The sequence below is a fragment of the Theropithecus gelada genome, chromosome 7b, assembly GCF_003255815.1.
Source record: "Theropithecus gelada isolate Dixy chromosome 7b, Tgel_1.0, whole genome shotgun sequence".
Taxonomy (NCBI): domain Eukaryota; kingdom Metazoa; phylum Chordata; class Mammalia; order Primates; family Cercopithecidae; genus Theropithecus; species Theropithecus gelada.
In genome coordinates, this window is record NC_037675.1 from 22,376,720 (window position 1) to 22,401,431 (window position 24,712).

At 40.1% G+C, this 24,712-nt stretch overlaps 1 pseudogene; it reads right to left on the minus strand.

The window, feature by feature from the left end:
• The window catches only part of LOC112628364, a 24,452-nt pseudogene extending 6,849 nt beyond the window's left edge, over positions 1-17,603 (minus strand).
• Between the last annotated feature and the right edge of the window lie 7,109 nt (positions 17,604-24,712).

The following is a 24,712-nucleotide window of genomic DNA, read 5'->3' on the forward strand; positions in this document are numbered from 1 at the left end:
GCCTGTAGTCCCAGCTACTCGGGAGGCTGAGGCAGGAGAATGGCGTAAACCCGGGAGGCGGAGCTTGCAGTGAGCTGAGATCCGGCCACTGCACTCCAGCCTGGGCGACAGAGCGAGACTCCGTCTCAAAAAAAAAAAAAAACAAAAAAAAACAAAAAACTTTTCCCAGGAATAACCTTGGACATGTGCAAAGAGTTACTCGCTGAAATGTACATTACAGGATTAATTTTAAAAGCTTCAAAGGCAAACAGTCTAGATATCCAACAGTAAAGCAATTGACTTTTTTTGTTTGTTTTGTTTTGTTTTTTTGAGACAGGGTCTCACTCTGTCACTCAGGCTGGAGTGCAGTGGGACCATCCTGGCTCACTGCAACCTTTGCCTCCCGGGTTCAAGCGATTCTCATGCCTCAGCCACCTGAGTAGCTGGGATTACAGGTGTGCACCACCATACTTGGCAAATTTTTGTATTTTTTGTAGAAAGGGGGTTTCGCTACGTTGGCCAGGCTGGTTTTGAACTCCTGACCTCAAGTGATCCACCTGCCTTGGCTTCCCAAAGTGCTAGGATTACAGGCATGAGCCACTGCACCCAGCCCATAGTATATTTTTAAGTGAAAAGCGTACTGCATTCAATTTTTAAATCGGCAAATGACTTGAATAGACATTTCTTCAAAGAAGATATACAAATTGCCAACAAGGACATGACAATGATGTTGAGTAGGGAATGCAATTCAAAACTACAATGAGATACCACTTTACCACTTCACACCCACTAGAAGAGCTATTAAAAAATGGAAAATAGGCCAGCATGGTGGCTCATGCATTTAATACCAACAATTTGGGAGGCCAAGGTGAGAGGACGGCTTGAGCCTAGGAGGTCAAAACCAGCCTGGGTAACGTGGTGAGACCCCCATCTCTATAAAAATTTATTTAAAATTAGCTGGGCATGGTGGCATGTCCCTGTAGTCCCAGCTACTCAGGAGGCTGAGGTTGGAGGAGCCCTTAAGCCTGGGAGGTCAAGGCTGCAATGAACCATGACCACACCACTGCACTCCAGCCTGGACAACAGAGACCCTATCTCAATACAAAAGGAAAATAACAAGTGTTGATAAGGATGTGGAGAAATTGGAACCCTCATATATTACTGGTAGGAATGTAGAATGCTGCAGTCACAGTGGAAAATAGTTTGGTGGTTCTTCAATAGGTTAAGCACAGAATTACCATATGACCAGCAATTCCATTCATAGGTATATACCAAATGGGTGCTCAATTGCACATGAATGTTCATAGCAGCACTATTCACAATAGAAGAGTGGAAACAACTCACATATCCATCAACTGATGAATGGATAAGTAAAATGTGGCATATACCCATATGATGAAACAACATTTATTATTTAACCATGCTACAGCATATATGAACCTATATAATATTACACTAAGTGAAAAAGCAGACACAAACAGCCACATATTGTATGATTTCATTTATATGAAGTAGCCAAAACAGACAAATCCATGGAAATGGAAGAGCATATTAGGGTTAGCAGGAGCTGGGGAAAGGAGAGAATGGGGAATGAATGCTTATAATGGCTATGGAATTTTAAAATGATGAAAATTTTGTTGAACTACAATAGATAATGGTGATGTTGCACAACACTGTGAATGTACTAAATGCCACACTGAATTGTGCACTTTAAAATGATAAAATGATGAATTTTATATTATGTGAATTTTACCACAGGAAAAAAAAAAAAAGCATCTTACAAAACAGTAGAGGGCCGGGCACAGTGGCTCACGCCTGCAATCCCAGCGCTTTGGGAGGCCAAGGCGGGCAGATCCCTTGAGGCCAGGAGTTCGAGACCAACCTGGCCAACATGGTGAAACCTCGTCTCTACCGAAAATACAAAAATTAGCCGGGCATGGCAGCACACATCTGTAATCCCAGATACTTTGGCGGCTAAGGCAGGAGACTCTCTTGAGCCTGGGAGGCGGAGGTTGGAGTGAGCCAAGATTGTGCCACTGCACTCCAGCCTGGGCAACAGAGTGAGACCCTGTCTCAAAAAAAAAAAAAAAAAAATCTATAGTAGAAATAGTCTTGTTTTTCTAGAAGTATATGCACAGAAAAAAATGGTGTAAAGATAAATATCAAATTACTCTAGTTGTCCGTGGGTGGTCATTTAGGACTAATGTTCTAATTTTTCTACAGCAATCCTAGATTACTTGAGTACTTTTAAAACATGCTGTAGAATAATATCTAATGAAACAGGGGAAGTGGCCATCATATATTTGTATATTATTAATCCAAAACACTATATTTGAGTGATCCCAATTTTATTGCAAAAATACACACATTGCATAGGAAAAAACCTACTGAAAGAATATATGCCAATATGTTACTAGTGGTTATGTTTCGATGGAGTGATCATAAGTGAATTTTATTTACTTTTTAAAAAATATATTCAAAATTTCTCTAGTGAATATACATTACTTTCTTTTTTTTGTTTCATTTTAATTTTTATATTTTCTTTTACTTGTGTGTATGTGACAAGGGATCACTCTGTCACCCAGGCTCTGGACTACAGTGGTACAATCACAGCTTACTGCAGCCTTGACCTCCGGGCTCAGGTGATTCTCCCACCTCAGTCTCTTGGGTAGCTGGGACAACAGGCACACGCCACCATGCCCACTAATTTTTTGTATTTTTAGTAGAGACGGGATTTCACCATGTTGCTCAGTCTGGTCTCGAACTCCTGGACTTAAGCAATCCACCCATCTCGGCCTCCCTAAATGATGGGATTATAGGCGTGAGCCACTGCACCCGGCCATATATTACTTTCATAATCTGAGTTTTAAATATTTTTTAAAAGATTCTCTTGGCCAGGCGCGGCGGCTCATGCCTGTAATCCCAGCACTTTGGGAGGCCGAGGCAGGTGGATCACGAGGTCAGGAGATCGAGACCATCCTGGCTACCATGGTGAAACCCCGTCTCTACTAAAAATAAAAAATAAAAAATTAGCCGGGCGAGGTGGCGGGCATCTGTAGTCCCAGCTACTCGGGAGACTGAGGCAGGAGAATGGCGCCAACTCAGGAGGAGGAGCTTGCCGTGAGCCAAGATGGCACCACTGATTTCCAGCCTGGGCGACAGAGGGAGACTCCATCTCAAAAAAAAAAAAGATTCTCTTATATATATTGAGCTCAACATTATCAACATATTGAGCCAAAAATTCTCTTTTTTTCTTTCTTTTATTTTTTTGAGACAAAAGTCTCAGTCTGTCACCCAGGCTGGAGTGTAGTGGCCTGATCTCGGCTCACTGCAACCTCCACCTCCCAGGTTCAAGCAATCCTCCTGCCTCAGCCTCCTAAGTAGCTGGGATTACAGGTGTGCACCACTGCACCTGGCTAATTTTGTATTTTTAGTAGAGATGGGTTTTCAACATGTTGGCCACACTGGTATTGAACTCCTGACCTCAAGTGATCCCTCTCTCTACGTCTCCCAAAGTGTTGGGATTACAGGCGTGAGCCACTGTGCCTAGCTCCCAAAATTCTTCTTACTGGTTAAATGAAACCTTTAGTTGGGGGAAAATTGAAAGAGTTTTAAGGATAAATAACATTGAACAATTTAGAAACTATTAAAATGAAGGAGGAAGAGTGAGGAGGAGTATGTTCAGAGAGACCAGTAAACATGTGCTTAGACATTTTTTAAAAATCTGAGCTGGGAATATGGCTCACACCTGTAATCTCAGCTACTTGGGAGGCTGAGGCAGGAGGATCCCTTGAGGCCAGTAGTTCAAGACCAGTCTGGGCAACATAGTAAGAACTCCTCCCCCTGCCAACATCTCTAAAAAGTAAAGAAAACAAATGCTGGCCAGGTGTGGTGTCATCCGTATATAGTCCCAGCTACTCAGGAGTCTGAGGAGAGAGGATCACTTGGGCCCAGGAGTTTGAGGCCAGCCTGGGCAACATGGTGAGACTCTGCCTCTAAAAACGAAAAATAGGGCTGGGCACAGTGGCTCACGGCTGTAATCCTAGCACTTTGTGAGGCCGAGGTGGGCAGATCACCTGAGGTCAGGAGTTCGAGACCAGCCTGACCAACATGGAGAAACCCTGTCTCTACTAAAAATACAAAATTAGCCGGGCATGGTGGCACATGCCTGTAATCCCAGCTACTCGGGAGGCTGAAGCAGGAGAATCGCTTGAACCTGGAAGGTGGCGGTTGCAGTGAGCCAAGATTGTGCCATTGCACTCCAGCCTGGGCAATAAAAGCGAAACTCCGCCTCAAAAAATAAATTAATTAATTAAACAAAAATAGGCAAGAATGGTATGGTCCCTAGACTTATATAGTTTAGTGCAATGGTCTTAAAACCTTAGAGTGCAGAGGAATCCCTTGGTATGTTAATTAAAAATGCAAATTCTGGAGCTCCATCCCAGAGATGTTAAGATCTTTAGTTGATCCTGATGCAAAAGAACCTACATTGAAAAACATTGTTCTAGTGGTTGTTTAGCCTGAAGAGAAAACCTGAAGAAATGAAAATGATCACCATATATAAAGACCTATGTGACTCCAGAGAGCAGAATAGCTACCAATAGGTGGAACCTAACCTGAAGACAGGTTTCTATCCAATATTAGGAATGGTCACTCAGCTGAGGCAGTGGGCTCCCAACCAACTGCAAATTTTGAGTCCGGTAGAGAGCCATCCCAAAGACATTGTCATAAGGATTCCCACATTGGATGTGACATTTTTCCATATGACCTCCAAGCAGAAGGGAATTATAACAAGAACCAAGAGGGATTGATGAATACTGTGACTTAAGAAATAAACTCTCAGAATCTCCAAAGTGATAAGTGTCTTTTGTATTCTAAGGAGATAACTGGTGGCTGGATCCTGGACAGCTTTAGGATAGGGGCTGGATGCCAGAGAACCAACCATGTAATTAGAGGGTTGGAACTTTCAGCCAGTGCTTCTGCCACCACCATGAGGGGAGAAGAGCTGAAGTTTGCGCTGATCACCAATGGCCAATGAATCAATCATGCCTACGTAATAAAGCCTTCATAAAATCGTAAAAGAATGGTGTTTGGAGTGCTTCACGGTTGCTGAACGCTGAAGGGTGGGGTGCCCCCAGGGGACAAGGAGCTTCCATGACTCTTTCCCCATACCTTGCCCTATGTACTTCTTCATCTGGCTGTTCATCTGTATACTTTGTAATACTCTTGCTAATAAATCAGTAAACATTAAGTAAGTGTTTATCTGATTCTGGAAGCTGCTCTAACAAATTATCAAACCTGAGATGGGGTCAAGGGAACCTCCAATTTATAGCTAGTTGGTCAGAAATTCCAAAGATCCAGATTTGCCACTGGCATCTGAAGTCTGTGGGACTGAGCCCTTAATTTGTGAAATCTGACCCTAACCCCAGGTAGATAGTGTCAGGACTGAATTAAATTGTAAGACACCCAGTTGATGTCAAAGAATTGGTTGGTATGAAAGAAAAATTCACATATCTTGTTCCAGAAGTGTTATGTTGAGAGCATAGTAGGAAAAAAGTTTGTCTTTTTCCTATTACACAAAAGATGTAACTGATTTAATGCACTGTTTTAACCATTCATTTTCCCCAACAAACTGTGTCAAATCAAATTATAAGACAAATTCCAAAGTGACCACATAGGCTAGAACAGTCTATAAGAGCTGGCCAAAGTTCAAGGACTTTGAGGATGAGAGAATGAGGACTTTGAAAATGAGGGAAAAAACGGAACAGCTTCCCAGACTTTCCCATGTTACTCATGGAATGGCACCTAAAGTTCAGTGACTTCATTAGTAAGGGCAGAAAACAGCAGATCTTTCTTCTTTTTGGGACCTTGGGAGAGGGTGTTTACCAGACTTAGTCACAACAACTAACAGCACCTGCATTCTAGGTTCATATATTCTTTCTGTGCCATAGAAATACAACATAGTTATGAAACACATACGAAGCATTTTATATAACTTGGCTAGTTCTGAGTTTTGTTTCTTGCTGAGCTATTCGGCCTAGTCAAGATTTCAGTACAGCAAATTTAGCCATGGCCTACATACTTTAGGGGGTCTACATGCACAAACATTAACCCTTGGAAGCAAACACTATTATCTCCATTTTAAGAAAGACTATTGTTAATTTTATAAGTCACTCTTTATTTCACTTGGAAAATAGAAGAATCCAATTGAAAACTGATTCATCTTCCCTTACCAAAGCTATCAAACTACTTGGATCTGTAGCCTGCCTACCTTCTCACCTATTACAGTAGATAAATTTTTCTCACTACTATCAAAGACCAATCCCCCCGTTTGTATACTAGACTCCAATCTCTCTTCTTTACTCACAGATTTTGCTCCTCTGATTATACCCTCTCTATTCTGCATCATCAAATTCTTCCTCTGTAGGATTATTCCTATTATTCTAAAAATACGTTATAATATCTCCCATCTTTATAAAAAGGTTGTTTCAGTTGAAGGATTTCATCACCACCAGATGTGTCTTACAACAAATGCTAAAAAGAGTTATTTAAGCTGAAAGAAAAGGATGCAAATTAGGAACACAAAAACATATTAAAGTATAAAACTCACTGATAAAAGTAAGTACATAGTCAAATTCATAATACTCTAATACTGTAATTTTGGTATATAAGTCACCTCTATCTTTAATATGAAGGCTAAAAGATAAAACTATTAAAAACAATAATAGCTGATTAGTTCATTAAGGGATATTCAATATAAAAAGATGTAAATTGTGTCATCAAAAATGCAAAGTGAGAAAGTGGAGTAAAAGTGTAGAGTTTTTTGTAATCAAAGTTATTGTCAGCTTAAAATAGCCTGTTATAACTATTAGAAGTTTTTATAAGCCTCATGGTAACCACAAAGCAAAAACCTATAGTAGATACACAAAAAATAAAGAGTAAAAAATCAAAACATACCACTACAGAAATCTCTTAACCACAAAGGAAAATAGCAAAAGCGGAAGAAAGGAACAAATGATCCACAAACAACCAGAAAACAATTAGCAAAATGGCAGTTAAGTCCTAACTATCAGTTATTACCCTGAATGTAAATGTAGTAAATTATCCACTCAAAAGACATACAGTGGCTGAATGGATTTTTTTAATTAAAAAAGACTCAATTATATGCTGCCTACAAGAGACTCACTTCACCTGTAAGAAGACACATAAACTGAAAGTGAAGGGATGGGAAAAGACATTTCACGCAAGTGGAAACAAAAGCGAGCAGGAGTAGCTGTACTTATATCAGATAAAACAGACTTTAAATCAAAACTATAAAAAGAAGGCCAGGCACAGTGGCAACCCCTGTAACACTAGCATTTTGGAAGGCCAAGGCAGATGGATCACCTGAGGTCAGGGGTTTAAGACCAGCCTGGCCAACATGGTGAAACCCCATCTCTACTAAAAATACAAAAATTAACTGGGCATAGTGATGGGCACCTGTAATCCCAGCTACTCAGGAAGCTGATGCATAAGAATCACTTAAACTCGGGAGGTGGAGGTTGCAGTGAGCTGAGATCAGGCCACTGCACTCCAGCCTCGGTGGCAAGAGTGAAACTCCATCTAAAAAATATATATGTGTAAAAAGAGACAAAGAAGGTCATTATGTAATGAAACAAGTCAATTCAATATTCAATAAGAGGGTACAACAATTGTAAATGTATATTCACCCAACATCAAAGCTCCTAAACAGGGGTCCTCAACCCCTGGGCCACAGACCAGTACCCATGGGTGGCCTGTTAGGAAATGGGCCACACAACAGGATATAAGCAGCAGGTGAGCGAGCATTACTGCCTGAGCTCCACCTCCTGTCAGATCAGCAGTGGCATTAGGTTCTCATAGGAGTGTGAATCCTATTGTGAACTGTGCATGTGAGGCATTTAGGTTGTGTACTCCTTATGAGAATCTAATGCCTGATGATGATCTGAGATGGAACAGTTTTATCCCAAAACCATCTGTCCTCCCCCTCCCCACCCATGGAAAAATTGTCCTCCATGAAACCAGTCCCTGGTGCCAAAAAGGTTGGGGACTGCTGCTTCTAAATATATAAAGCAAATATGGATAGATCTGAAAGGAAAAATAGACTATGATACAGTAATAATAGAAGACTTCAATATCCTACTTGAAGCAATGAAGAAATCATTCAGACAGAAAATCAATAAGGAAACATTGGACTTAAACTACACTCTGAACCAAATAAACTTAACAGATATATACAGATTTGACATACGTTCAACAATAGCAGAATACACATTCTTCTCAAGTGCACATAGAACATTCTTCAGGATAGATCATACATTAAACCACAAAACAAGTCTTAATAAATTTATGAAGAATGAAATTATCTCGTGTGTTTTCTGCCTACAATGGTATAAAACTAGAAATCAGTAACAAGAGAAACTTCAGAAAATTCACAAATACATGGAAATTAAATACTATGTTCCTAGACAACTAATGGGTCAATGAAGAAATTAAAAGGGAATTTAAGAGGCCAGGCACAGGGGCTCACACTTGTAATCCCAGCACCTTGGAAAGCCAAGGCAGGAGGATTGCTTGAGCATAGGAGTTTGAGACCAGCTTGGGCAACATAGCAAGACCCCCATCTCTAAAAAAGCCAGGGAGGCAGTGGATTAAAAATATCTTGAGACAAATGAAAATGGAAACACAACATATTAAAATTTATGAGATGCATTAGCTGTGTGTGCTAGTCTCAGCCACACAGGAGGCTAAGGCAGGAGGATAACTTGAGCCCAGGAGTTGGAGTCTGCAGTGAGCTATGATCACACCACTGGACTCCATCCTAGGTGAAAGAGTGAGATCCTGTCTCTAAAAAACAAAAACAAACATTTGCAAGATGAGCAGCAGAAGTCAATAGCAATAAATGCCTAAAAAGAAGAAAGATCTCAAATAAACAACCTAATATCTCATTGCATTTCAAGAGACTAGAAGAACAAGAACAAACTAAGCTCAAATTTAGTAGAAGAAAGAAAGTAATAAAAATAAGAGTGGAAATAAATGAAATAGAGACTATAAAAACAAAAAGTATTAACAAAACATATTAGTCCATTTTCACACTGCTGATAAGATACCCAAAAATGGGCAATTTACAAAAGAAAGAGGTTTAATGGACTTACAGTTCCATGTGGCTGGAGAAGTCTCACAATCACGGTGAAGGCAAGGAGGAGCAAGTCACATCTTACACAGATGGCAGCAGGCAAACAGAGAGCTTGTGCAGGGAAACTCTGCCTTATAAAGCCATCAGATCTTGTGAGGCTTATTCACTATTACAAGAACAGCACAGGAAAGACCTGCTCCCATGATTCAATTACTTCCCACCAGGTCCCTCCTTCAACATGTGGGAATTCAAGATGAGATTTGGGTGGGGACACATCTAAACCATATCACAAAATGACGAGTTTGTTTTTTAAAAAGATAATCAAAATCAGTAAACCTTCAGCTAGATTAAGAAAAAAAAGAAGACTCAAATAAATAAATCAGACCAGGCACAGTGGTTCACATCTCTAATCCCAGCACTTTGGGAAGCTGAGGTGGGAGGATCACTTGAGACCAGGAGTTCAAGACCAACCTGCAGAACAAAGCAAGACCCTGTTTCTACAGAAAATAAAGAAAACTTAGCTGGGCATGGTGGCTTGTGCATGTAGTCCCAGCTACTTGGAAAGCTGAGGCAGGGGAATTCCTTGAGCCCAGGAGTTCAAGGCTGCAGTGGACTATGATCACACCATTGCACTCCAGCCAGGGTGACAGAGTGAGACCCTGTCTCAAATAAATAAATAAAATCAGAAATGAAAAAGGAGATATTACAACTGGTACAGTAGAAATAAAAATGATCATAGGAGACTATTATAAGCAATTATATGTAAACCAATTGGATAACCTAGAAGAAATGGATAATTCATGACACATATAATCTACCAAGACTGAAGCTTGAAGAAACAGAAAATGTGAAGAGACCAATAACAAGTAGGAAGACTAAAAATAGTAATAATAAGTCTTCCATCTAAAAGCCCAGGACCTGATAGTTCACTGCTGAATTCTACCAACAATTTAAAGAACTAATACCAATCTCTCTCAAACTTTCAAAAAAATTGAAGAGGAGGGAATACTTTCAAACTCATCTTATGAGGCCAGCATTACCCTGATACCAAAGCCAGATAAGGACATTACAAAAAAAGAAAACTACAGACCAATATTCCTGATAAACATAGATGCAAAAAATCCTCAGTAAAGGTTCTCACTTATCTGTGGAAGCTAAAAATTAAAACAACTGACCTCATGGACATGGAGATAGAGAGTAGAAGAATGGTTACCAGAGGCTGAGAAAAGTAGTCAGGGTGAGGGGAGGGGGATGGTTAATGGGTACAAAAAATAGTTAGAAAGAATAAATAAGACCTAGTATTTTCTAGCACAACAGAGTAAAAGATAATCTAATTGTACATTTAAAAATAACTAAAAGAATGTAATTTGATTGTTTGAAACACAAAGGATAAATGCGTGAGGTGATGGATACCCTATTTACCCTGATGTGATTATTATGCATTACATACCTATATGAAAATATCTCCTAAATCCATATATATACACCTATATATATATACCATAAATATATATACCTACTATGTACCCACAAAAAATTTAAATTTTAAAAAACCCTCAATAAAATACTGGCAAACAAAATTCAACAGCCCAGAAGAAAAGATGATTCACCATGATCCAGTGAGACTTATCCCTGAGATGCAAGAAAGGTTCAAAACACGCAAATTAATAAATGTGATATGTCACAGTAACAGACTGAAGGAGAAAAACCATATAATTATTGCAATAGATCCAGAAAAAGTATTTTACAACATCAATGTTATTTCATAATAAAAACTCAACAAATTAGGTATACAAGGAATGTACCTCAACACAATAAAGACCATATACAACTAACCCACAACTAACGTCATACTCAATAACATCATACTCAGTAAGGAGAAGCTGAAAGTTTTTCCTCTAAGATCAGGAACAAGACAAGGAGGCTACCTCTGGCCAGTTCTATTCAACATAGTACTAGAAGTCCTAGCCAGAGCAATAAGCCAATAGGAAAAAACAATAAAATGCATCCAAATTGGAAAGAAAGCAGTCAAATTGTCTCTGTTTGCAGATAGCATGATCTTATATATAGAAAACTCTAAAGATTCCACAGAAAAACTGCTGGAATTAATAAATGAATTCAGTAAAGTTGAAGTATACATAATCAATTACAAAAATCAATAGTGTTTCTATACACTAACAGTGAACTGTCTGAAAAAGAAATCAAGAAAACAATCCCATCTGCAATAGCTACAAAAAAATAGGCCAGGTTCAGTGGCTCATGTCTGTAATTACAGCACTTTGGGAGGCTAAAGGAGGATCACTTGAGCCCAGGAGTTCAAAATCAGCCTGGGTAATATGGTGAAACCCCACCTCTACAAAAAAAAGAAACAAAACAAAACCTTAGCTGGGCATAGTGGCACATGGATGTGCTTCTAGCTACTCAGGAGGCTGAGGCAAGAGGATTGCTTCAATCCAGGAGGCTGCAGCTGCAGTGAGCCATGTTCATTCTACTGCATTCCAGCCTAGGTGACAGAGTGAGATCATCTCAGAAAATAAAATAAAATTTGCCAGGCACAGTGGCTCTTGCCTGTAATCCCAGCACTTTGGGAGGCTGAGGCGAGTGAGGTCAGAAGTTCGAGACCAGCCTGGCCAACATGATGAAACCCCGTCTGTACTAAAAATACAAAAATTAGCTGGGTGTGGTAGTGCATACCTGTAGTCCCAGCTACTAGGGAGGTTGAGGCAGGAGAATCACTTGAACCTGGGAGGCAGAGGTGGCAGTGAGCTGAGATCATGCCATTGCCCTCCAGCCTGGGTGACAAGAGCAAGCTCTGTGTCAAAAGTAAATAAAATGAAATAAATAAAATAAATAAAATAAAATACTTAGGAATAAATTTAACCCAGGAGGTGAAAGATATAGATGTTGAAAACTATAAAACATGGAGGTAGCTCATGCCACCAGCACTTTGGGAGGCCGAGGCAGGTGGATCAACTGAGGTCAGGAGTTCAAGACCAGCCTGGCCAACATGGAGAAATGCTGTCTCTACTAAAAATACAAAAAATTATCCAGGCAGGGTGGTGGATGCCTATAATCCCAGCTACTTGGGGGGCTGAGGCAGGAGAACCACTTGAACCCAAAAGCTGGAGGTTCCAGTGAGCTGAGATCACACCATTGCACTCCAGTTTGGGCAACAAGAGTGAAACTCCATCTTACAAAAAAAAAAGAGAGAAATAAAAGAAAAGAAATTGAAGAAGACAAATAAATGGGAAGATATTCATGTTCATGGAGTAGAAGAATTAATATTGTCAAAATGTCATACTACCCAAAGAGATCTACAAACTCAATGAAATCTCTACCAAATACCAGTAACATTTTTCACAGAAACAGAAAAAAAAAATCTTGAAATTCATGTGGAGCCACAGAAAAACCCCTAATAGCCAAAGCAATCTTGAGCCAAAAGAACAAAGCTGGTGGCATCACATTGCCTGACTTCAAAATATACTACAAAGTTATAGTAATCAAAACAGCATGGTACTGGCATAAAAACAGATACATTGACCAGTGGAATAGAACAGACAGCCCAGAAATAAATCCACATATTTACAGCCAACTGATTTTCAAAAAAGGTGCCAAGAACACACATGGGGAGAGGACAGTCTCTTCAATAAACAGTAGTGGGACAACGGGACATCCATGTGGAGAAGAATAGAAGTAGACCCTTACCTCACACTATATACAAAAATCAACTCAAAATAAAGACTTAGGCCAGGCACAGTGGCTCACGCCTGTAATCCCAGCACTTTGGAAGGCCAAGGTGGGCGGATCATGAAGTCAGGAGATCAAGACCATCCTGGCTAGCATGGTGAAACCCCATCTCTACTAAAAATACAAAAACAAAATTAGCCAGCTGTGGTGGTGGGCGCCTGTAGTCCCAGCTACTCAGGAGGCTGAGGCAGGAGAATGGTGTGAACCCAGGAGGCGGAGCTTGCAGTGAGCCAAGATCACGCCACTGCACTCCACCCTGGGTGACAGAGCAAGACTCCGTCTAAAACAAAAAAAAAAAAAGAAAGTAAAGGAAAGGCCTTAAACATAAGACCTAAAACTGTGAAACTACTAGAAGAAAACATACAAGAAAAGCTCTATGACATTGCTCTGGGCAATGATTTTTTTTTAATATGAGCCAAAAAGCACAGGCAACAAAAGCAAAAATAGATATATGGGATTACATCAAACTAAAAAGCTTCTGCATAGCAAAGAAAACAGTTAACAGAGTGAAGAGGCAACCTACAGAATGGGAGAACGTATTTGCAAACCAGGTATCTGATAAGGGATTAATATTTAAAATATTTAGGGAACTCAAATCAACAGCAAGAAAACAAATGACTCAATTTAAAAATAGGGCCAGGTGCAATGGATCACTCCAGTAATCCCAACACTTTGGGAGTCCGAGGTGGGTGGATCACCTGAGGTCAGGAGTTCGAGACCAGCCTGGCCAACACAGTGAAACTCCATATCTACAAAAAATGCAAAAATTAGCCAGGTGCGATGGCACGTGCCCATAGTCCCAGCTACTCAGGAGGCTGAAGCAAGAGAATCGCTTGAACCCAGGGGGCAGAGGTTGCAGTGAGCTGAGATTACACCATTGCACTCCAGCCTGGGCAACAGGAAAAATATAGGCAGAGGACCTGAATAGACATTTCTCAAAAGAAGACATACAAATGGTCAACAGGTGTATGAAAAAATGCTCAACATCATTAATTAGTGGGGAAATGCAAATTAAAACCACAGAGAGCTATCACCTCACAACTGTTAAAATGGCTATTTTCAGAAAGACAAAGAAGTGTTGGTGAAAATGTGGAGAGAAGAGAACCATTGCACACTGTTGATAGAAATGTAAATTAGTACAGCCATTATGGAGAACAGTATGGAGGTCTGTATTAGTTCTTTCTTGCACTGCTATAAACAACTACCTGAGACTGGGTAATTTATAAAGAAAACAGGTTTAGTTGACTCACAGTTCTGCAGGCTGTACAGGAAGCATGGCTGGGGAGGCCTCAGGAAACTTACAATCATGGTGGAAGGCGAAGGGGAAGCAGACACGCTGGAGAAGAAGGAATAGTGAAGGAGGAGGTGCTATACACTTTTAAACAACCAGATCTCGTGAAAACTCACTATCACAAGGACTGCAAAGGGAAATCCACCCCCATGATCAATCACCTCCCACCAGGTCCCTCCTCCAACACTCAGGTTTACAATTCCATATGAGATTTAGGTGGGGACACAGACCCAAACCATATCAAGGTCCCTCAAAAAATTAAAAATACAATTACTATATGATCCAACAATTCCACTTCTGGATATAAATCCAAAAGAATTGAAATCAGGATATCAAAGAGATATTTGTGTGCACCTGTGTTCATAGTAGTATCACTCACATGGAAGCAAACCAAATGCTATCCGTGGATTAATGGATAAACAAAATGTAGCATATATATGCAATTGAATACTACTGAGCCATTAAAAAGAAGGAAATCCTGTCATTTCAGACAACACGGATGAACCTGGAGGATATGATGTTAGGTGAAATAAGCCAGGCACAGAAAGACAAATCCCACATGATCTCACTCATGTGTGGAATCTAAAAACATTAAACTCATAGAAGTAGAGAGTAGAATGTGGGATACCAAGGGCTACTGCTGTGGTAGGGGAGGGAGTTGGGGAGATGTTGGTCAAGGGATACAAAATTTCAGTTAGATAGGAGGAATAAGTTCAAGATATCTGTTGTACAATATGGTGACTATAGTTAATAACAATGCATTGTATTTTTGAAACATTCTAAGAGAATTGATTTCAAGTGTTCTCACCACAAAATGACAACTATGTGAGGAATTCCATCTTATTTAGCTTGATTTAGCCATTCCACTATATATATATAGGTTTTAAAACATCATGTTGTATATATACAATGTTATCTGTCAATTTAAAAAAAAAGCAAACTTTTTTTTTCTATCATGACACTGCCTCTTTTCTTTGCTCTCCTTCTATGTCAGTGGGAATTAGGTCTAGTCACATATAACAGAAAACCCAAATTAAAGTAGCATATATAAGATAGGGTTTGTTTTCTTCTATATGAAAGAAGTCCAGAAGTAGATATTATAGTTCCATATAGTCACTAGGGACCCAGCCTCCTTCTGTCTTCCTGCTGTGTCATGTTTAGTGCAAAACTTCCATCCTCAAGGTCACCTCATGACCCAATATGGCAATTCTAACTTCAGTCTTCATTTTATCTCAGTTCCAGGCAGGGAAAAGGAGAACGTTGGGGGCAGGGAGTGACAAAGGAAATAAATCCCAGGCTTTTTTCCACACCTCTGTCCTAAAAATATTTTTATTAATTACCTCCATTTCCCTATATTTCATATTAAATTTTCTGTTCTCATCTGATAGAACTCCCAGTGACATGTGATATGCTTGACCTCACCATACTTTTTGAAAGAATGCTTTCATCTGTTATCAGGGACTCCACATTCTTCTGATTTCTTCGTACTTCATTGGCTGCTTCTTCTTAGTCTTCTTTGTTGGATCCTCCTTGTCTTCCCAATTTAAATATCAATTGCCTCTGGCTTCATTTCTTGGTCCTCTTTTTTACATACACTATTTCCCTAATGATCTCATCCAGGCCCATGATGTTAAATACTCCCTTATGCTGCTGATTTTATAAGTCTGCAGGTCCAGACTTCTGTACTGAACCCCAGACACGTATGTCATCTCCACTTGGGTGTCTTATAGGGGTCTCCAGAAACATAGCATGACCAAAACAGAACTTTTTTTATTTTTTATTTTTAGAAGGAGTCTCACTCTGTCGCCCAGGCTGGAGTGCGGTGGTGTGATCTCAGCTCACTGCAACCTCTGCCTCCCGGATTCAAGCGATTCTCCTGCCTCAGCCTCCCGAGTAGCTGGGATTACAGGCATGCACCACCATGCCCAGATAATTTTTGTATTTTTAGTGGAGATGGAGTTTCACCATATTGGCCATGCTGGTCTCGAGCTCCAGACCTCAGGTGATCCACCTGCCTCGGCCTCCCAAAGTGCTAGGATTACAGGCATGAGCTACCACAGCCGCCTCCAAAACAGAACTTTACATTCTCATCCTAAAATAAATAAATAAATAAATAAATATTATACTTTATTATTTCCCATCTCAATAAATGACATCACCATTCATTACAGTTACTGTGGCCACAACGTAGGACTCATGCTTGGTTACTTTATTTTCCTCCCTTTCCTGTTCTCTTTATGTCCGAAATATATCCCTAACCCAACAACTCTTATGCCTCAAATGTTCTTGCCCACATCATCACTGTGTCTTGTCTGGTTTATTTTAATAACCTCCTAATATTTTTCTTTCTTCCAGTTTTGTTTCCACTAAAGGTCAGGGTTAATAGTTACAAAAAAAACAGACATTAACTGGCTAATTTAAGCAGAAAAAGAAATAAGATTGGGTGTGGTGGCTCACACCTGTAATCCCAACACTTAGGGAGACCAAGGCAGTAGGATCACTTGAGTCTAGGAGTAGTCCAAGACCAGCCTAGGCAACATAGTGAGACCCCCATCTCTACAAAAACATTTTAAAAACTTAGGTATGGTGATGTGTGCCTGTGGTCCCAGCTACTTGGGAGGCTGAGGTGGGAGGATCCTTTGAGCCCAGGGGGCTGAAGCTACAGTGATTCATAATTGTGCCTCTGCACTCCAGCCTGGGCAACAAAGCGAGACCCTGTCTCAAAAAAAAAAAAAAAAGTTTGGAGGAATACTGCCAGGGAATTTGGAGACAAACTGTGTACAGCATTGGTAAAGTATATAGTAGGATGCAGCAGATAAAATAATTGAGTATTATGCAGTTGTTAGAAGCAACATATTGGAGCTCCTTAACACAGCCTCCATAGATACCATCCACAGTGGTCTAGGATGTTGCCACTAGTTTTACTGTGAAGCCAAAGGCAACAACTGTTCCAAAGCAAACCTGCAGAAAGGGGGAAAGAGAATTTTAAGAAGCCTTTTTTCACTCTCACTGCTACCCTCTGCCCAGACTATAGTCTCCCCTGCTTCCCCCTGCTGTGCCCACTCCCATCTTCTCCCACTCCTTCTCACACACTTTAGTGCAAGACAGTCTCTAGTTTTCCCGGGGGGTTCTTACAGAGGTAGTGGTAATGATGGTTAATTCCTGGAGTCTCTGCTTACCTCTTAGTTTATATTTTCTGCAGGGCTGATTTCAGAAGAAGGAGCCAGCAACCTGAGTTCACTTGCCATCTTAGCAGTCGCAGGTGTGTTCTGATTCTTCACAAGTTCCTGCGGTTATTGGAGGATGCATTGTTACTGAAAGGAGGGGTCGGCCTAGAGATATTTTTAAACCCCAAATTGCACAACTTACAGAAAGCTGACTTAGTGCCACCAGTGCAATAATTACAACCCTGGGAAGGGATCTGTAGTGCATCATGGATTAAGAGTCATCTTAATGAACTCAACAAACACAGTTACTTGGCTAGTTATTGTAAGTCCCTCATGTAGCTAGAAATAAAAATGGGGGGAGTAGGCCAGGCGCGGTGGCTCAAGCCTGTAATCCCAGCACTTTGGGAGGCCAAGACGGGCGGATCACGAGGTCAGGAGATCTAGACCATCCTGGCTAACAAGGTGAAACCCCGTCTCTACTAAAAAATACAAAAAACTAGCCGGGCGAGGTGGCGGGCACCTCTAGTCCCAGCTACTCGGGAGGCTGAGGCAGGAGAATGGCGTAAACCTGGCAGGCGGAGCTTGCAGTGAGCTGAGATCCGGCCACTGCACTCCAGCCTGGGCGACAGAGCTAGACTCCGTCTCAAAAAAAAAAAAAAAAAAAAAAAAAGTGGGTGGAAAAGCTGTCTCTGCCCCCTAGTGGAGAAGGAGAGGAATTATCTTATGATTGTAATATTGGAAATTTAGATAATTGCTTTAATAGAAGCATGCACAAAGTTATTAGAAGTATGGATGCTTAGCAAAAGGATGTCTTCACAGGAAGGTAGCATTTTAGCAGAAAACTGGAAGAATGTATAGAAATTTTCAAAGAAAGCAAATAGAAAGAAAATGTTACAGGCAAAGAGTACAATATGATGCAAAGAAAAAAGGCTTGAGGAATACAGTGTATTTTGGGAAATACAAATAGATCAGTGTTTCTGGAGCATAAACTCTGAGAAAGGTACCAAGAGATGAGATGAATGAGAAGGCAGCCCTAAGGAATTTAGGCTTTATCTTATAAGTCAATGTTATCAACTTTAGAGAAAATTTTAAGAACAGATTAATTTTAATTTTAGAAATTAATGATAAAGATAAACCACAATTAAAAATAAAAGCTGCCTGTAATCCCAGCACTTTGGAAGGCCAAGGCAGGTGGATCACGAGGTCAGGAGATCAAGACCATCCTGGCGAACACGGTGAAACCCCGTCTCTACTAAAAACACAAAAAAATTAGCCGGGTGTGGTGGCAGGCAACTGTAGTCCCAGCTACTGGGGAAGCTGAGGCAGGAGAATGGTGTGAACCTGGGATGCGGAGCTTGCAGTGAGCTGAGATCCGGCCACTGCACTCCAGCCTGGGCGACAGAGCGAGACTCCGTCTCAATAAATAAATTAATTAATTAATTAAAGCTAAAACACATTCATCTCATATCTATCTGTGGAAGGGCTAATATTGTTTGTACCTATTACTAGGGTATAATGGTTAATTATACGTGTCAACCTGACTGGGCCTGGGGGTGCCAGATTAAACATTATTTGTGGGTGTGTCTGTGAGAGTGTTTCAAGATTATCCTTTGAATCAGCAGATCAGTAAAGTAGATTGCTCTCCTCAATGTGAGTGGGCACCATCCAATTTGTTGAGAGCCTAAACAGAAAAGGCAAAGGAGGGAGGAATTCACCCCTCTTGCTACCTGCCTGCCTGAGTTAGTTGGGACATCTCATCTCATCTTCTGCTGTCTGACTGGGATTTACACTTTTAGTCCTCCTGGTTTTCAAGACATCAAATTCAGACTGAATTATACTGCCACGTTTACTGAGTCTCTAGCTTCCAGATAGCAGATTGTGAGACTTCATAATCATGTGATTCAACTCCTAATAATAAACCTCTCTCTCTCTTCTGCCCCCACCCAGCTCCCCCTCTCTCTATATATAGTCATAACCCAAATAATCATGTTTTGGTCAATGACAGACCTCATATACAGTGGTTGATCCATAAAATTATAATAAAACTGAAAAATTCTATCGCCTAGTGAAGTCATAGCCATCATAACGTCATAGTGTAACACATTTCCTTTTCTATGTTTAGACGTGTTTAGATACACCAATATTTATCATTGTGTTACAGTTGTCTACAGTATTCAGCACAGTGACACGCTATACAGGTTTGTAGCGTAGGAGCAACAGGCTATACCATATAGCCTAGGTACGTAGCAGACTAAACCATCTAAGTTTGTGTAAGTACACTCTATGGTGTTCACACAATGATGAAATCACCTAACAGGGCCAGGCACGGCGGCTCATGCCTGTAATAGCACTTTGGGAGGCTGAGACAGGCAGATCACCTGAGGTCAGGAGTTCAAGACCAGCCCGAACAACATGTGAAACCCTGTCTCTACTAAAAATACAAAAATTAGCCAGGCATGGTGGCACATGCCTGTAGTCCCAGCTACTCAGGAGGCTGAGGCAGGAGAATCACTTGAACTCAGAAGGCGGAGATTGCAGTGAGCAGAGATCGTGCCACTCCAGCCTGGGAGCCCGGGTGACAGAGTGAGACTCCATCTCAAAAAAAAAAAAAAGAAATCACCTAACAATGGTTTTATTAGAATGTATCTCTGTTGTTAAGCAATGCGTGACTCTATGTGTGTATGTATATGTGTGTGTATATATGTATATAATGATATATAGATATAAATGGTTATATATATGTGTATATATACTGGTCTGTTTCTCTGGAGAACTCTAATACACAAGAGTGTCTTTATACAGCTCAGTGACATATAGAGAGCCACATTCATTTCTTACTCTAGGTGGCATGTATATGTTGTTTGTCTCAAAGAGTTCTGGATATTAGTAAGAAATAGACCCAGAATTTATGCTTTATCAGATACTTAGCATTTCACATGAATCTCAATTCATAAACTCAGGTTTGCAAGAAGTGTTTTTAAATTTTTTTCATTGCCAAATAAAGCACCCATTTAGAAAAAAAAATGCATAAAAGATAAACATTTACTTTAGTGAACACTCTTGCATGCAATGAGTACCCAGTTCCAGAAATGGAACATTCTCAGCATCCCATTAGTTCCCCTTGTGCCCTTTACCAGTTGAAGTCACCTGCCTCTCCCCAAAAGTAGTCATTTTCTTGAGTTTTATGGTAATCAATTCCTTACTTTTTGAATCCTTTTTCCACCCAATCTGAGAATTTTGTATATATGGAATCATATGTATCATATTAGCATCTGGCTTTGTTCACATAAGACATTTATTGTCGTTAGCTATAATTTGTTCACTTTCATTGCTATAGGTATTCTATTGTATGAATGTATCATAATTAATTATCCATCCTGTTGTAAATAGACATTTAGTCTGTTTCCATTGTTTGGTTATAATAAATAGGCTTAGCCGGGCGAGGTGGCTCACGCCTGTAATCCCAGCACTTTGGGAGGCCGAGGCGGGCGGATCTCAAGGTCAAGACAGTGAGACCATCCTGGTCAACATGGTGAAACCCCCGCCTCTAGTAAAAAAAATACAAAATTTAGCTGGGCGTGGTGGCACGTGCCTGTAGTCGCAGCTACTCAGGAGGCTGAGGTAGGAGAATCGCTTGAATCCAGGAGGCAGAGGTTGCAGTGAGCCAAGATCGCACCACTGCACTCCAGCCTGGGCAACAAGAGTGAAACTCTGTCTCAAAAAATAAAAACTAAAATAAAATAAAATAAATTTTTAAAAAAATAGGCTTAGCTGAACATTCTTCTACATGTCCCCTCATGTACATGGTCACATATAGCTGTTGGGTGAATATCACAAGGAAAGCTGTTAGATCATAATACATGCCTATTTTCAACTTTAGCAGCTAATGCCAAGCTGCTCCAAAGTGCTTATACAAACCTACATGATACAGGTTTGAAACTTGCAGTTGATTCAAATCCTTGCTATAGACACTCAGGTGAATATATAGTTGGATCCTATTGGTGAGTGCGTAGTATAATTCAGTCTGAGTCTGAATATATAGTTGGATCCTATTGGTGAGTGGGTAGTATAATTCAGTCTGAGTCTGAACGTATAGTTGGATCCTATTGGTGGGTGTGTGAATTATGAGTGTTTTCTTGATTACTAATAAATGAGATATCTTTTTTTGGATTTAATGACAATTTGAATTCTTTTGTGAAGTGCCTGTTCCTCTCATCTATTTTTTTCACGAGGTTATTTATCTATCTCTTTGGTTCATATATTCTGGATGCTTGTCATTTGTTGGTTATATGTGTGCAAATGTTTTCTCCCAACTTTTGGCTTTTCTTTCTTTGCTTTTAAAATGTCTTTTAATAAACTGAGGTTTAAATGCTGATACAGTCAAATTTAGTCTCTGCCTTATGATTTATAATATTTATGAACTGTTTTAGAAATGTTTTCCTATCTCAAAGACATGAAGTTATTTTTGTGTATTATTTTCTGATAGTTGTATTGTTTGCCTTTCTCACCTAGATCTAGTGTGCACCTATATTGAAATGTTGTATATGTTTTGATGAAAGTTTTGTGTTGGGTGTGTTGTGTGAATTTCCAGTTTTATTGGTCTCTTTATCCATCCTGGCACCAAAACCACATTGTTTTAATTACTCCAGCTTTATCATAAATCCAATCTAATAGACTATGTTCTCCCACCTTATTTTTCAAAGCATTTAGGTTATTTTTTTGCCATTTGCATTTCTATATGAATTGTAAACTCAGATTGTAAGGTTCTATAAAAAAACCTATTGTGATTGTGATTGTGATTGCACTAAATCTGTATGTACTTTATCAGTTTAGAGAGAATTGATATCTTTTTATAAGAATTTACTTTTCCAGTTCCTGAACCCTGTATATTTTTCTACATATAAGATCTTCTTTACTTTCTCTCAATAATGTTTTACATTTTAAAAATAAGAGGTCTAGGCCGGGCGCGGTGGCTCAAGCCTGTAATCCCAGCACTTTGGGAGGCCGAGACGGGCGGATCACAAGGTCAGGAGATCGAGACCATCCTGGCTAACACGGTGAAACCCCGTCTCTACTAAAAAATACAAAAAACTAGCCGGGCGAGGTGGCGGGCGTCTGTAGTCCCAGCTACTCGGGAGGCTGAGGCAGGAGAATGGCGTGAACCCGGGAGGCGGAGCTTGCAGTGAGCTGAGATCCGGCCACTGCACTCCTCCAGTTTGGGCGACAAAGCGAGACTCTTCGTCTCAAAAATAAATAAATAAGAGGTCTCACCCATATTTTATAATTTATTTATCAGTATTCGATACATTATTCTATTGTAATATTTACAACTCATATACAAAAATAACTGGGATAGCATTAGGAGAAATACCTAATGTGGATGATGAATTGATGGGTGCAGTAAACCACCATGGCACATGTAAACCTATGTAACAAACCTGCACGTTCTGCACATGTGCCCCAGAACTTACGGTAATAAAAAATAGTAATAAATAAAATATATTAAGCTTGTTAAAAAAAATATCTGCAGCCTGGATAAGATAGTGAGACCCCCATCTCTACAAAAATAAAATATTAACCAGGCATGGTGGTGTATGCCTGTGGTCACAGCTACACAGCTACTCAGGAGGTTAAGGCAGGAGGATTGCTTGAGCCCAGGAGTTTGAGGCTGCAGTGAGCTATGATCATGCCACTGAACTCTAGCTTGGGCAACAGTGAAACTCTATCTCTAAAAATAAAATAAAATACATTTTTAAAACATTCTATAAACTATGACTAGATAGGGACTTCTTCAACCTGATAAAACCGCAGAGCTAACATTTTATTTAATGGTGAAAGGCCAGATACTTTTCCCCTAAGATCAGGAACAAGACAAAAATATTCACTCTCACCAGTTCCATTCAACATTGTATTGGAGGTTCTAACTAGGGCATCAGGCAAGAAAAAGAAATAACAGTTATCGGGTCGGGCGTGGTGGCTCAAGCCTGTAATCCCAGCACTTTGGGAGGCCAAGACGGGCGGATCACGAGGTCAGGAGATCTAGACCATCCTGGCTAACACGGTGAAACCCCGTCTCTACTAAAAAATACAAAAAACTAGCCGGGCGCGGTGACGGGCGCCTGTAGTCCCAGCTACTCGGGAGGCTGAGGCAGGAGAATGGCGTAAACCCGGGAGGCGGAGCTTGCAGTGAGCTGAGATCCGGCCAGACTGGAAAGGCAAAAATATCCACAAACCTATGTCTATACACAGATTACATAATCTTACACATGGAAAATCCAATGGAATCCGGTAAAAAAAAAAAAAAACTATTGGAACTAATAAATCAGTTCAGCAAATTTGTAGGAAGTAAGATCAGTAGGCCAAATTTTTATAGACTTGCAATGAACAATATGAAATGAAACTAAGAAAATTTCGGCCAGGTGCAATGGTTCCTGCCTGTAGTCCCAGCACTTTGGAAGGTGGAGGCCGGCAGATCACTCCAATCCAGGACTTTGGAACCAGACTGGGCAACATGGTGAAACCCCGTCCCTAAAAAAAAAAAAAAAAAAAAAAAAAAATTAGTCAGGCATGCATGGTGGTGCATGCCTACTAATCTCAGTTACTCAGGAGGCTGAGGAGGGAGGATCACCTGAGCTCAAGAAGTCAAGGCTGAAGTGAGCTGTGATTATACTACTGCACTCCAACCTGGGTGACAGAGTGAGACACTGTATCAAAAATAAAATAAAATAAAATGAAATTTTATTTATTACGATGCATCAAAAAGTATAGTAATAAATTTGACAAAAGAAGTGCAAAACTTATACTCTAAAGACTATAAAACATTGTTGACAAAACTTAAATATCTAAATAAACAGAAAAAAAATCCACGTTTATGGATCAGAAGACTTAATATTGTTAAGATGGCAATATTTCCCAAATTGATCTACAGATTCAACACAATCCATTTCAAAATAGCAGCTGACTTCACCATAGACATTGACAAGCTGATTCAAAAGTTCACATGGAATTGCAAGTAAGCTAGAATAGCCAAAAATACCTTGAAAAAGAAGGACAAAATAGGTGCAGTCACATTTCCTGATTTCAAAACTTACTAAAAGCAACAGTAATCAAGACAGTGTGGTTCTAGGGTAAGGATACACATGTAGATCAATGGAATAGAATAGAGAATCCAAAAGTAAACCCAAACATTTGTGGTCAACTGATTTGTGACAATGGGGCCAAGACCATTCAATGTGGAAAACACTATTTTCTACAAATTGTACTGGGGCAACTGGATAGCCACATGCAAAAGAATGAAGTTTTTCCCTTATCTCACACCATATAGAAAATCAACTCAAAACTGATCAAAGACCTTAATGGAAGAGCCCTGCATCA